This window comes from Balaenoptera physalus (assembly GCF_965194825.1).
Source record: "Balaenoptera physalus genome assembly, chromosome: 10".
Taxonomy (NCBI): Eukaryota; Metazoa; Chordata; class Mammalia; order Artiodactyla; family Balaenopteridae; genus Balaenoptera; species Balaenoptera physalus.
The window spans coordinates 39,617,215-39,633,576 of NC_138889.1; the positions used below are offsets into that span (position 1 = coordinate 39,617,215).

General features: G+C 39.2%; 1 protein-coding gene across 2 annotated transcripts in view; it reads left to right on the forward strand.

Moving 5' to 3' along the window:
• The window catches only part of MAML2 (mastermind like transcriptional coactivator 2), a 365,379-nt gene that overhangs the window by 61,929 nt on the left and 287,088 nt on the right, over window positions 1-16,362 (forward strand). The window lies entirely within an intron of this gene.

Genomic DNA, 16,362 nt, shown 5'->3' on the forward strand with positions numbered 1-16,362 from the left:
AGGCTGTGATTGTAATTTTGGTGTTGGACGTTAAGGCCACAGAGAGTACAAAGTTTAATAATTCTGCAGTGAACGCAGAAGAAACCCTACACCTTGACAGTTGCCATCTCTTTAGTTTATGGCTTATTTAGGTTTCAGTTTTATAAGTGATCAAAAGTTAAAGTTTGTGGATTACACAATCTTTTGTTTGCCCTTGTTGATGGATTGGTTCCTGCTTTCCTGAGTTTTTAGTGGAAACAATTATATCATATAAGAAACTATCTCACTTGTTTCTATTCCCTGGCATCATGTATGGAAAAATACAGCAGTTGGTTGAATTGTCTGCTAGAAACTGGCCTTTAAAGGAGAATATAAGAGGAAGAAATTTTGCAAGTGTATACTTTAAGTTGGAAATGAAAAGGGGAGGGGGGACATAGGGAGGTGACTGAGTTCACATTGCAGTTTTTGAAGGTAATTTACTAATTCATGAAGGAAGTTACAGGTACCTCTGAAATGTAGTATAAAATTTAAAAATTCATTTAGATTTGAATTATAAAAATTCAACATGATCGTTGATTGTAGGAAGATGATATCTGACCTTAGTTATATTGTCCAAGCAGAATTTTCTGCCTTATTTAAACCAAGAAATCTCACTTTTCCCTGTGCAATTGAATATTTCCTGCAAAAAGTATATCTTCTAATCTAACCTTAAAAAGGAAAGAGCACTTTAAACAGAATGAGCTTTAAAAAAAATTTTTTTTAATCAGGAAAATTGCTACAGATTTCTATTCTACTCCAATATTGAAGACCTGACCTGGCCTAGCCTGGTGTATGAGGGTGGACATCAGTATATCTTGTCTTACCCAGTAGATGTGTCCTTGAAAAATTGTACTGAAAACCAATTTTCAGATTAAAAAATAATTGAAATCCACTCAAATGGCTTGCAGTAAAAGAATTCTGTTGTGAATCTTGTGAGTCCTCTTGTGCCATGGAGAATGCCTCATAATTCAGTATAGAGAAGTCACTCCCCACCCCAAATATCGACACACAGGCATTTCTTTCCTTTAAATTCTGATGTGTTTGGTTGTAATGGTAGTTTGTTCAGTAGATCAGAGGGTCTTAAACTGGGGATCCATCCTACTTTCACTGCGAAACATAATGATCCCCGCCCCCACCAAAATCAAAGGCAGATGTTATATTTTTGATGAACAGTATTGCTAATTCAGCTGATAAACATGGGTAGAAGCCATTGCTCCTTTTTCCACAACCAGTGCCTCGTTCTGCCCTGTGAGCCCAGACCCTAGGGAACCCTGTGTGGATATCTATGGGCACTGCCCTAGGGAGCCCTCTGCAGCTCCTGCGTGAGAGCCCCAGCCCTGCTTGCTTCTCCTCCCCAGTCAGCCATCTGGACCCCCTGGGAATAGGCACCCCTGGCAGCAACACTTGCAGCCTCTTGGGCATATGCTCAGTGTCCCATCCCCCATGCGCCTAGCTGTGTCTGTCCTCTGTTGCCTGACACTCCCCTGGAAGTGCCCTCACATGGCTACCTGTGGGAACTGTGGCTCCCACCATATTCGATTAGATTGTTAAATATTTTGAATATTACTCCCGATGACAACCATGTTGAACGTTGTGTTTTGTGATGTATTTAAAAACAAAACTCGTAAGCGTGTATGATTTGAAAATCTGCAAAGAGTAAGTGCACTAATTTTCCTTTTAATAGCACTGTCTCTTAAATAATGTACTCACGTGCTACATTTGGAACTACCATCGCAAACTTTCGTTCCTTCATCTGAGAGTTAAACTGATGTACGTAGTTCCTATAGTGTACCCTGTTAGATATTCGGGATACGGAAGTGAAGATAAGGTACCTCCCCTGAGAGCTCACAGTTGAGGGTAGGAAATGTATGTGCTGTATGAAAAGGGTGTATCCCACAGAATGATATTATGTAGATAAATTAAACCGAGTTACAAATTAAATTACACCAGGCAGAAAAGACTTCTAGCCACCACTCATCATTATGACCCCATATAAATTTCCAGTTCATGTTGCGAATAGAGCAGGTACCCTGGGCATTGTGTGGTGGTCTTTAAGTAACGAAATAGCTTGGTGTGAGGCAGTGAGGCCTTCATTATAAGGAGGGTTCAAGCCCCGATCCACTTACCTATCTCTTAGGCATATTGCTGATGTACTAAGATCCCTTTCAACTGCGAATTTCCATGATTCCATGAAATAATCTCTGACCTCCTAGGATGGAAATAAAAAAATAGAGGATACAAAAATGGAGCAAACCAACCAGAATAGTAAAAACTGAAGAAAAAAAGAAAGGAGTCTTGGAATGTACAGGAGAAAGAAAGGGTTCAATAACAGTTTCAAGATCTGTAGGTTTTCACTTGGCAGAAAACAAATTACTACGAGGTGACATTGGGAAATTACTGCAATTCATTGCCTTCCTTTAAAGTTTTTTTTTAATTAAATAATTTTAGACGATTGCCCCTTTCTGTGAGAAATATAAGACCAAAGGGGCATGCATACTAATTTTTCTGTTTTCTTTTTATTCCACCTACCGACTCCACAGTGTCTGCTTTCCAAAATTAGTTTGAAAGCCCACAACCTGTGTCTGAACTGGGCGAAATAGCACAACAGTTCACACCTGGAATGAAAGAATGATTTTTTTTTTATATAAGACTGTTAATGGCTGTGTAGAGCTCTGTCTATATACAAATCTATTTATAAATACATTTTATACATGACAGATTCATTTATACATGACAGATTCATTTAGACTAGAACTAAATGATCCCAGGGTAAAACAGCACGAATAAAGTATTATTTTTGATAAAACACCCTCACTCAAATAAGAGAAATGAGTTCTTGCAGTTACCATTTTCTCTAGGACTTTTTTTGAGATGCAGAAAAACCCCATTATAAAGTGCCTAGATCCCCCAGGGACACAGACACACTGTAGGTTACGATCCATCTTCATCTGCGTGGGGAGGTACAGCTACTCCTCCCTCAGCTCCACAGTAATTCCTGCTGCCAGTTGCAGATTGTTCAAACCTGTGGGCCAGAAAAGACACAAAGACACAGATGAGCCATAGGTGTGGTACATTCATAAAAGGAAAAAGTACTTTCATGAAAAACATGTCAGGGGACTGCAGGATGTCCGACTGACAGAGGACCAGGGAGAACTGGATTCAGTACCTTCGTTCTTGGCTAAGCCCTGAGAAGTTGGTCATTTGTCCTCCCGTGTCTCCTCTCCTTGTGTTTCTTCCCTTAAATTTTGTATAGGGCTTTGTACTTTGCAAAGGACTTTGACATACAACATCTCATTTGTCTCCTATATACTGAGTATAGGAGTGAACAAAAGGTCATCATTAAGGACAGATTGTGAGTTTATGCACTGAACACTGCAAATGCCCCCCAAGCAATGGGGAGACCTTCCTGATATTCCCTCTCTCCCTGTAATGAAAATATCATCGATAACCAACTTGGCAATAGATCTGCTCACTCTCTGCCCTCTCCTGGGTGACCTTAGATAAGCCCAGGGTTTTAAAACCTTTCTCCTGTGCCCGAGCCCACACATTCAACTGTGTAATAGTCATGTCTACTTGGATGACACATGGTCATGTCAATTTCAATGTCCTAAGCTGAAGTTTCCCCTCCAAATCTGTTCTTTCTTCTGTATTCTTTATGTTAGATGGTCTTTCATCCCAGCCAGAAATATGAGAGTTCTCATGGATTATACCATCTCACTCACTTTTCAGTTTCTATAAATGACCCAGTTCCTCTATTGTCTGCTGCTTTACTATCTTTCCCCATCCCCTCTTCTTCATTATCCCCACTGCCACAATGTTAGCTGCTCCAGATCTCACATTTTCTCACTTTTACTGCAACAAAAATATCCCAAGCAGTTACCCTGCTTTCAGGCTAATCCCTTCCAATATGAAGCTGCCAGAGTGGGCTTCCTGAAATGTTCTTATGTTTATCATGAATTCAACCTCATTAGCAAAGCACACAAAGACCTTTGTGATATGCTATTGCTGAATAAAACTGTTGGCCTCCCTAGAAAGGCAAAGTGTATTTGATACCGCTGTGCTGCTCCCTCCTCCTGGAAAGCCCTTCCAGTCTCTGTTTAAAAAACTCCTATTCATCCTTCACTGCTCGGGGAATCATGGGTCATCTTGCTAGGAAAGATCCACCACCTCCCCAACTTGCCAGCCTGAGTTTGCTCCTCTTTCACCCTCTCCTCATACTCAATCCATCATAATGTTTTATGTATCCCATCATTGCACTTAACGCATTAAACTCTAATGACTGTTTTGCGGGGCTGTCCACCTCACAACACTGTAAGCTTCTCAAGGCAGAGACCGGTTCTGATGGGCTTAGCATAGTGACCAGCAACAGGAGAAGCATTTGGTAAATGTTGAACAGAATCTGTTTTACTTTTTCCGGAGCACAAAGCATGCATGAAAGATTAATTTGCTCCACATGGGAAGTCGTTGCCCAGGCTTACCAAAAGGTCAGGTCTATATAAAGTGGTGTTACTTTTTTCCCCCTTTCCTTTAGCAAGACATTACAAAGAAAAGCACAGTTTAAAAACTGGGACCTATGGAACCTATTTTTTTTGGGAAAAATAATTACAGAATCAGACTCCCATAGCACCTAAGCTATTCCCTAGGGCAGTGCTTCTCAAAGTGTGGTCCCCAGAAGAGCAGCAGCAGCATCACCTGGGAACTTGTTACACATGCAAATTATTGGACCCCACCCCAGAGTGTCTGAATTGGAGACTCTGGGGATGGGGTTTAGCACTCTGTTTTAACATGTCCTCCAGGTGACCCTAGTGGTCACCCTGGTTTGAGAACTACTTCTGAGGATTAAACAAAACACTTACAGAAGGATATTAGCATTTATAGAGCACCTATTATGTGCCAGACATGTTAATTTTGTCATTAACTTTTTCACAGTGCCAGATTAGCACTTAAAGATTTAATTCCGTAGCCAAAACAATCTTGAGAAAGAAAAACGGAGATGGAGGAGTCAGGCTCCCTGACTTCAGACTATACTACAAAGCTACAGTAATCAAGACAGTATGGTACTGGCACAAAAACAGAAATATAGATCAATGGAACAGGAGAGAAAGCCCAGAGATAAACCCACGCACATATGGTCACCTTATCTTTGATAAAGGAGGCAAGAATATACAGTGGAGAAAAGACAGCCTCTTCAATAAGTGGTGCTGGGAAAACTGGACAGCTACATGTAAAAGAATGAAATTAGAACACTCCCTAACACCATACACAAAAATAAACTCAAAATGGATTAAAGACCTGAATGTAAGACCAGACACTATCAAACTCTTAAGAGGAAAACATAGGCAGAACACTCTATGACATAAATCACAGCAAGATCCTTTTTGACCCACCTCCTAGAGAAATGGAAATAAAAACAAAAATAAACAAATGGGACCTAATGAAACTTAAAAGCTTTTGCACAGCAAAGGAAACCATAAACAAGACGAAAAGACAACCCTCAGAATGGGAGAACATATTTGCAAATGAAGCAACTGACAAAGGATTAATCTCCAAAATTTACAAGCAGCTCATGCAGCTCAATATCAGAAAAACAAACAACCCAGTCCAAAGTTGGGCAGAAGACCTAAATAGACATTTCTCCAAAGAAGATATAAAGATTGCCAACAAACACATGAAAGAATGCTCAACATCATTAATCATTAGAGAAATGCATATCAAAACTACAATGAGATATCATCTCACACCAGTCAGAATGGCCATCATCAAAAAATCTACAAACAATAAATGCTGGAGAGGGTGTGGAGAAAAGGGAACCCTCTTGCACTGTTGGTGGGAATGTAAATTGTTACAGCCACTATGGAGAACAGTATGGAGGTTCCTTAAGAAACTAAAAATAGAACTACCATACGACCCAGCAATCCCACTACTGGGCATATACCCTGAGAAAACCATAATTCAAAAAGAGTCATGTACCAAAATGTTCATTGCAGCTCTATTTACAATAGCCAGGACATGCAAGCAACCTAAGTGTCCATCGACAGATGAATGGATAAAGAAGATGTGGCACATATATACAATGGAATATTACTCAGCCATAAAAAGGAATGAAATTGAGTTATTTGTAGTGAGGTGGATGGACCTAGAGACTGTCATACAGAGTGAAGTAAGTCAGAAAGGGAAAAACAAATACCGTACGCTAACACATATATATGGAATCTAAAAAAAAAAAAATGGTCATGAAGAACCTAGGGGCAAGATGGGACTAAAGACACAGACCTACTAGAGAATGGACTTGAGGATACGGGGAGGGGGAAGAGTAAGCTGGGACAAAGTGAGAGAGTGGCATGGACATATATACACTACCAAACGTAAAATAGATAGCTAGTGGGAAGCAGCCGCATAGCACAGGGAGATAGCTTGGTGGGTGCTTTGTGACCACCTAGAGGGGTGGGATAGGGAGGTTGGGAGGGAGGGAGATGCAAGAGGGAAGAGATATGGGGACATATGTATATGTATAACTGATTCACGGTGTTATAAAGCAGAAACTAACACACCATTGTAAAGCAATTATACGTCAATAAAGATGTTTAAAAAAAAATAATAATAAAAATTAAAAAAAAATAAATGAAATAAAAAGAAAAGTAAAGGAATGTATTAACCTATAATGGAAAAGAATCTGAAAAGGAATATATATGTGTATATATATATCTGAATCACTTTGCTATACACCTGAAACATTATAAATCAACTATACTTCAAGAAGAAATAAAAATTTTAAAAATTACAAAAAAAAAAGATTTAATTCTGCTAAAATACCTTTAATTCTATTTAAAATTATTTTAGATACAGCAGTCTTGAGTTTGCTGTAGTATCTGGCCAGTTGAAAATGGTGCGCCTTCCACAATGCTGTCCCCCGGCGCTCTCCAGGAGTGATTCCTTGCTTCTTTATGCTGATTTGTGGCACTGAAGTGACATGCAAAATATATTGCCTTGAATCATAGATATCTACACAGCTTGCTTATCTCTCAAACTGTGAGTTTTTACAAAGCATAGACCCTGTTTTGTGTGCAGAAGCCTGCACTCTGCTTTAGATAGTACTTTCCTCATATGAGCTAAACACTAGATAAGTATCAGTTGGATGAATGAATGAATCTTACAACATTTATCACAGTACTATCCAGATTTAGGTTTGTACTGTTTAGGTTTGTACTACACAGAACAGGGATTAAAAGCTTTTTTGTTTTTTTTTTTTGCCTGAGAAGCCATATCATCTGTTTATACGGAAGAGAAGGGGAGAAATAATTATGGAAACAGAGAAATAACCATGTATTTTTTTTCTCCTCTTCTTCTTTTTGTTAGCTGTTTCTCAAGCCACTTCAGCCTGGTTGATGTTTTAAAGACATAGATATTTAAATGTGTGGATTAATTTAACTACATGAATCCCAGAAGCTATCTGAATTGGATAGTTTTTATAATCCGCCTCAAATATAAAATCTTCTTTGGTTGGAACTATGGGCATCGATACAGGTTGGCATGACCTTAACACATCACTCTTGGCCCTGGAGGTGCTCTGTTCAAGGAGAGACAAGGACGTTTCTTTCCTTAAAAGTGGCCCTCTGTGACATTGCTGTTTTGGATTTTAGGGCTAAGCTAAAAAAAAGCTGGGCACTGACAAGTGAAAGAAATTGTTCTTGCTGTCCTCTCCCCGTAGGCAAAGAGACCGTCATCTTGGGGTGAGGAACGGCCAGAGTATAACATGACAGTGCAGAATCGTCGGTGATCCAGAGTGAATATGCACAGCCTTCCAGGGAGTAGAATGAATCAGGCTAAAGGAAGAAAATGAAACAACAGTCTCTTATACTATATTAACCGCCCCCCACCCCCAGTTATTGCTTTCTCTAGAAATGGAGAATGGGCCAGAAGACTGGTTGTTATTTCATTTATTTTTCTTGAGATTCTGCACTTATTTCCATGGACATGGGATTTGAAAGCATCTAAGTGAAAACTGTGATTTCCCTGCTCTCCTCCTTGCCTTGAATATTATGAATTCTTAACATATTCACCTTGCTAGACTTTTCCCAGTCATTGTAAAATTCTCTTTCTGAAGGAATGTAAATTTCTGGAGGTTGTGAATAGGGTCTTCTGTGGGCTAAAATGTTTAGCACTTGCCCAGAGTGAGGAGCTAATGATACTGCTAATTACAATCCTATTAGGTAGTTAAAGTAGGCATAGAGATGAGTGAAAATGGAAGAGAAATATTTTTATTGATTTATAGCATAAGGAAACATTTTTGTCTAAGTGCTACTATTTATATGGCAGGAATGTTTAAATTAGAGAAAAGTCATAGGTCACACAACGCAGTTGTTCTGTTCTCTTCCAGTGTCCCGTGTGGAGAGTTGTACTTACAGCAGCACTGATAGTGAACTTCACTTTAAGGTGTTGCAAGGTTTGAATTCTACAACAAGAAAAAAAAAATTCCTTGATTTATGGACAAAGAGGAAAATGTAAAAGTTAGGATGTGTTTAAGAACTAGTTCACCAATTATGTTCTTAGCCGTTATTCTAAAGGGATCTGGGCATTAACATTATTCTCTGCAGTATTGTTTGTAATAGCTGAAAAGGGGAAGTAACCTTAATATCCACTCATAAGGAGTTGACTATATTATGATGCATTTATATGATGGAATATTATGTAACGATTAAAATTTAGGACACATTTACATTATATTAATGTGGAATTAACTCAACAAGATATTACATGAAAAAGTAGGCTCCAAAATAACATTTGTGATATGAACCCATTTATGTGAAACTATACATGTCTAATGTGTATGTACAATAAGATTAATGACAGCAGTTACCCAGAACATTCATCGTAATGATCTCTAGGTGGTTGCATGCAGGTGATATTTGTTCTCTCTTTAGACCTTTTAGTATTGTTTGAATATTTACAAAAGAATATCTTTTTAAAATAAATTTAAAATGTAAGAAAAGAACAGGTTGTAAGAAAAGAACAGGTTCTATGAGCATATAGTTATATGAGCTATATCGCTCTATGCAGCTTCTGTTTCAAATTATGTTTTAGTTTTTCCAGTGCAATTCTACACTGCTACCCTTTTCATTTAGAAATATATTTAATTGATAGGTGACCTAATTTAATACTTCTGGTTTTTAAAAAATTTCACAATAGATGTAACTATGAGATTCCTAAAGGATAAAGTAAAAATAGCAGAAACGAACTAAAAGTTTTTTTGGCTAATATCAGAGAAATACAAATATAAAAATAAGAAAACTGTAGGAGAGATAGAGAGATGTGAGTAAAGATGGCCATAAAGAGAAATGAGAAATGTTTTGAACTAAGAATAAATAAACCAAGAAAATTTGTAAAAGAAATGAGACAGGACGACAGAATGATACTACCTTATAATGAGCATGAATTATGTGTTATAATAATTTAAACTAAGGATTTGAACTCCACAACAGTCCTAAGAATTTTGTAGTTTTTAATCCTCATTTTGTATATGAGAAATAAAGGCCTGGGAAAGGCAAACATCTTGCCTTAAGTCACAAATTTGATACTGTGACTGGAGATCTCTCTACTTTTTACCAGCCATCCTAAAAGTTATTTTTTTTAAACCTCAAAATAATTCTGGGGAATATCACCCCATTTTACAGATGAGAAACCTGAGCATCACAGTCACAAAGTAGCTTGTCCTAACCCACATAGCTATTACATAGAATAATCCAGACTCATGCTTAGATTTCTTAACTGTAAGTCCAGTGTTTGCTTGTGTGTTTTTCTTTTTTTCTTTCAGCACTATGGAGAATAACTTGCAATAGAAAGGAAAAATATAAATAAAATAAAGGGATAGAGATGAAAGCTACCAAAAAGAAAAAAAGCTTTCCAAAATTAACAACCATTTGTTTAAACATATGAAAGTAAATTACTTTCATTTGCATGAAATTACTATTTTGGGCTAGTGTAATTTTTCCCAAGTCAAATATTGATGAAACCCAGTAAATTCTGTCCCTTTTAATCTAAGTTGAACTTTTTTTAAAAACTTTTCAGGGGGTAAATAAATTATTCTTCCAAAACCTTTACAGTTTTATGGGAAAATAAGAAAGACCATGCAAGAGAGACAAGATTATTGCCTTGGTTTATAAACAGTTCAGAATTCAGATTGTTTTTCATTGTTGTCAAAAAACAGTACCATACTTTCAGTGCAACTTGATGCCAGTTCTGATTGTGACTTTCCTCTTGTTTCTATGGTAACAAACTTCACTGTGATCAGCACTATGTAAAAACTTTTTGCATTGAAAGAGTCAAGGAAAACCTGACTGTGTGCCTGATACACATAGTAGGGGCTGAATAAATGTTTACTGAATGAAAGAGTAAAAAAAAAAAAGTCTCAGCCATACAATTGCATGCTAATCAGATGTGGTGCTAAAATTTGCATATGCAAACATCTTCATGGGACAGAACAAACTTTAGCAAAACAGTAAGGTGTAGGGTTGTTTTTGCTTCACTTTAGACCCAGATTGTAGCACAAAGAGAGCTAAGTCGAAGGCTTAAATAGCTTAATTGTGCAGCAAGTTAGAAGTTAAAGGGTCAGAGTAATGTTAAGTAAATGAAGCTGTTTTGGAGAAAACCTGTAATGCTGCATTCCAGGTCTCCAAAGGCACAGTGCCATTTTTGTGTGTGTTAAAACAGTTTAAGGCCAAATACTGGTGTTTGCTGACTTCTAGAGCTTCCTTATGTTTCCAGTCTTTGCAAAGCAACATAGCCAAGCACACAATATCTAAATCTGGTGGACTGCTTCTGAGATTTTGCTTGGAAGATATTTAAATACATGTTGTTGTTTTTTGCTTTGAGCTCATAATCTGGTCTGTTTTCTAAAAACTTTAGTTTCTGGCAGTTGACCATTTACGTTTTAAAAGATGTCTGAAAATTCCAATCCAGGTAAGGTGGGTGTCTTTCGTAAGATCACGGAAGCCTTTTAACATGGAAGAAAAAGGTAGGATCTAGGTGTGTGGACCAAAAGGTTTTTTAACATATTATCAATCAACTCAACAAACATTTATGGAGTTCCTGCTATGTGCCAGGTACTGTAGTAGGAACACGGTAAACAGACAAGCAAAAATCCTGCTTTCATGGAGCTTACATGAAAGGAAAAATACTAGTGGGGAAACCAAAAATAAACAAAAGTAAAATAAATAAATGTTAGATGGTAGCAAGTGCTGTGGAATAAAATAAGGCAAAGAAAGGGGCCGATTTTAAATAGAAAGGTCATAGAAGCCTCACTAAGACAGTGGCATTTGAGCAAGAACCTGAAGGAGGTGTAGGAGAGTGCCAAGCACATAGCAGATGCAAGAGCATCAGGCAGCCTGAGCTAAAAGAGCAAAGGGTCTGAGACAGGAGCCTCCCTGGCGTATTCTAGGAATAACAAGCTGGTCAATACGGCTGGAGCAATAAGCAAGGGAGAGAGAAATGGAGTTGATGTCAAAGAGGTATTAGAGTCTGGGAGAGGAGGTGGGAGGCAGATGAGATGGGACTCCTTGGAGAGTTTTAAGCAGAGAAGTGACATAATCTGACCTAGGTTTTAAATGGATCCTTTTGGGCTGTTGTGTTTAAAAAAAAAAAAAAAAAGAAGGGAGAAAGGGCAGAAAATGGAGATTGTATAGGAGGCTGTCGTATTAATCCAAATAAGAAATGACGGTGTCTTGGAACAGACCAGCAGTAGCAGAAGTGGTACGATTTGTTGGATTCTGGATATCTGGTAGTGATGACTGCACTCTGAATGGCTTGAATGTGAGGTGGGAAGGAGGAATCAACAACGATGGCAAGTTTTCTCACCGGAGCAACTAGAAGGATGGGTTTGCTCTTGACTAAGAAGGAGGAGACTGTCTTCTTCACAGATCGAGTTTTGGGGAAAAACATCAGGAGCTGATTTTGGACATGTTAAGTCTTAGACATCTAAGAGGAGATATCATTTGGATATATGAGTTTGGAGTTCAGAAAAGTTGCCTGGGTTAGAGGTATAAACTTGACAGTTATCAATGACTAAATCATAGACATTATTTAAAGCCATGAGGCTCAATAAGAGGTCTGTGGGCTGAGCTCTGGGACTCCCAACATTTAGGGGTCAAGGAGATAGGGAGGAACCCCCAAGGGAGACCGGAAGGCAGGGCAAATGAAGGAAGAGGACAGATTGGGAGCCAAATGAACCCATTTCAAGGAAATATAAAGCAAAAAGCGCTTTTTGATGGGCTGCATATATTTACCAGGACATGCCAAAGTGAGGAGAAGGAAACAGAAGGAGCTATGTAACCTTGGTCCCTTTAGCAAGAGCCATCTTAATACCTTCTCAGGTGTATGTCATCCAACAGCCATTTAGGCCGACCAGAGAACTGAAGCAAATGCATGCAATGATGATTCCTGTGACCGGCTGCCACAGAAATTTCACCATATCCACAGAATTGTAGATACTTACTTTGGACAAGTCCTGAAAGGAAACCTATTTTAATCCACCTGATACAAAATTTCCACCATGAATTCATCCCACGATTTTTCTTAATCATCTTCAATAACAGGTGATTTCACATTTCCGAAAACAGTTGGTGCTTCTTTGAATTCCTCTAACTAGCAGCTGCAATAAAAATGGCCAAGTCACGGGACTTCCCTGTTGGTCTAGTGGTTAAGAGTCCGTGCCTCCTACTGCAGGGGGCACAGGTTCAATCCCTGGTTGGGGAACTGAGATCCCGCATGCTACGTGGTGCGGTCATAAATACATAAATAAATAAATAAGGGCCCGGTCACTAACATGGTACATGAATGAGGTGGATTATAATGCCGACATTGTATTGATTTATAACTTAGGATGTATCTGAGTTTTCAGAGATTTAGCCCAATCCACATATGTATTCATTCAAGCAGTCCAGCATTTGCTTGATTTATATACTTATTTTCCTCCAAAGTCAGATTTTTTTACTTTTCAAATGTTTGTTTCTGGGCAGCTACAAGGAAGAAAATATATTTACCTACTTTTTAAGATGCATGCTTAATTATGTTCTGGTTGAAGGGGAAATTTCAGACGATTAAATAAAGATAGCCGAATACCATCATAACAGAACCTTCATAATAAACTAAAATCCTAGAGAGCAGAGGTAACATCGTCCTGGTTCTAGAGGTATGTGCCTGTCAGGAAGAGAAAGCCATCTCCACGTTTCCAGGGTCACGCTGAAATCACATGTCATATGGGTTTCAACAGGGGCCATATGTTGATGCCTCTTCCTATAGGAGAAACTGCTGAGTTTTTCCAAACAGCGCATAAAAATAACAAACGGGCTGAATGAGCAGGCACAGTCAGGGCCTAAGAAGTGTAAAAAGCCCCCATTTTGGCTGTTGCACTAGCGGGGGTACCTCCCACCATACTTGAGGGACAGCCCTTCCGTCAATAGACTCAACTCACAATCCCAGCCTGGAGTGCAATCAGCTGAAACCAGCCCCTGGAGGAATTGAACCCCTGCAGGGAGGGCAGAACCAGTAGTGCTTTCCTGTATTTCCCTGCCTGCCAATGTTACCCCAATCCAGAGCTTTCCTTCTACTGTGGGCAGCACAGGGCAGTTACTAATGCACCTAGAATGGGAAGCACAAATCAGCACCATGTGTGGTCAGCAATAGGTAATTACATTTCAGTTGTTTAGTTAAGTTTTGCTTTCTGGTTGCCTTGGGGGAACTGTAGGGAAGGTTTTTTGTTGTTGTTGTTGTTGTTTTCCCCTGATGTCTTTTTTTTCTTTTTCCCCTGGTTAGAAACTGAGCAGTTCCACATTGTGTTGAAATGGATATGCAGCGTTCGTGTCGGCTGAACTAAGCACCTATAATCATATATCTCCTCTCCTTTGTCTCCGTGTGCCACCATCTTAATATGTGGGACAGGAATTTCATTTAATGGAGACATAATTTTTCTATTGTCCTAGGGCTTATTGAAACCAGCTCATTCTCCATTAGAATGCTTTTCTGTACTTCAGCCATCAGCTCGGCACTGACTCCATTATTGCTTTTCACCCTTTTCTTTAAATACTATGTATTTTCCATCAGAGTCCAAGTAGCTGATAAATTTGCTTACACCTGCAAGGAAATCTTCTGCCTTTTTCTCCTAGGTTTTGCACATATACAAATTGTGCATTAGGAATGCTATCCCCTTCCTCACAAAGCTGCGTGGCCATTCTTTCATTCTCTTAAAAATTACCTGTGGACCTACTATGTGAAAGAATATATGATGTGCTCAGTGGAAGATTTACTTTTCCAGAAGGTTATGGTTTTGTAAGCCTCCGATATTTCTGAATTTATATGCCTTGAATATTCCGTCACAGAGGGGCCCCACTATGACATACCTCCACGAGTATGATAATTATTCAAGTGTGTCCTTGGAACATACCCAGCCACAGAAGAGGGAAAGCCTGTCACAGCACAGGATGCTGAGTGCATCCTGACTGTCAGCACCTAGGTATCAACATATCAATCAGCTTTCAGCTTCTATCCTGGAAGTCAAGTCTGCATTTGAAACTTGTAGACTGTTTTGAGATACAATTCATTAGAAAGATATGTGGTCAATTTCACTTCACCGGTGAAGCTCAGAATGACACCAGAATATTGGTTTTGAAAGACTGTCATCCTCTTCAAGTCCAGCTCAGGACTGACACAGGAGGGCCACCGTCTTCACTGATGAGTCATCAGCTCCTTTTTCTTTTGAGCAGGATTTCCACGATACAGACTTCAGTGCAGTGCAGTTACATCAGGAGCCATATTCCAGTTATTCCCTTAAAAGATTACAGCAGTTGCAGGAGTAGCTCATGGGGAAAATATCTCTGTTGTTTTTCCATCACATTTTCTGCTGCTCTCAACTCTCCCCTCTTCTTCCAAGCACTGAGGCCAGGAAAGGGCCCTCACTTTTCCATCCGATCGTATGGACTAAGATGCTTTGTACTGAGTGTGTTGGTCTGGCGATTTCCTGGCCTCTTCAGGAGCCTGTCCTCCTCTGTGGCGGTCTCTACCAAGATCCTAAGGAAAGTCAGCTGACACTATTTGTTTTGTGCCCTAAAGAGTAAATAATATGGTTTTTGTACACAGCAATTTGAATTCCTTAGGTTAGTGTTATAGCCTCGGTATGGTTAAGTCCTGGCCATCTGCTAACTTTTTGAAAGTCAGAGAGGGCCTTGCCATTCAGAACTCCTCTCCTGACGGAAGGGTCTATGTTTATGGCTGAAGAAAGGCATACTTAGCATATTAAATATGTCAATGATTTGTACTACTTTCAATCTTTTCGTTTCAGAAGCGTCTTGAGAACTGGTCTAGTATCACAACTCTTTATTACAGCATCGAGTACAATTTCTAATGCTTCATTTGCAGACCCTCTTTTATTAGCTTAAAAGATACAGCTTGAAGCTTCAGTAAGGTAGAGTCAATGAGGAGAGATTCCAAAATGGATAGAATAAAGCTGAGGGAAATTAAAACGGCTCGCCCAGTGTGACTAAGAGAGTCAGGAAAGAACCTACTCCTAATAGAACACATTTTTATATGGGAGGCACAAAAGAACGGGACATGTTAACAATCAGAAAGAACTCAAGTTCAGCCATAAAGCATATTTGTATACACTGTTGCATACTGTGTTCAAATGACTTAATTTTGCCTTGGTCTGTTCCAATGCACATTCCTGCCAGAGGTAGATATTGGTTTGGAGATCATTTTTTCTCCCGCAGCATGCAGGAGTCAGAGTTTCCAGATACTTAACTGAGTAGGGGGTCTTGGTCATAGAAGACATGAACTGGTGGGGTCCACACCTTGTAACCAATTCCGCAACACCTTGGTGTGTGAGGGGGCTTTACAAACCCAGCTGGTTTCCATGGGAATGAATAGTTGCTGAGTCAAATGTGGGCAAATGTAGGAAGACAGCCCAGGCAGGAGACCCTCGGGCACATGTGGCCACAGCTCAGGTTATAGGCTCCAGGGAAGTGATCTGGCTCTTATGTGAATTATATTTGTAACCAACATTTATTTCACAGGGATTTCCATACATTATCTCAATTTTTCCTCACAAAAGCCCCAAGAAGGAGGAATGTTAGCACGCTGTTACAGATCTTTTATGAGGGCATAAACAGGCTCAAGGAGATTGCAGCAGGCTCAAGGTTACACCACTAAGAAACGAGGATCGCGGAACATACAGTCAGGTCTCTTGACTCAAAGTTGGGTGCCTTTTTATTTTTATTTATTTTTATCTATTATTTTTTTATTGGAGTATAGTTGATTTACAATGTTGTGTTAGTTTCAGGTGTCCAGCAAAGTGAGTGA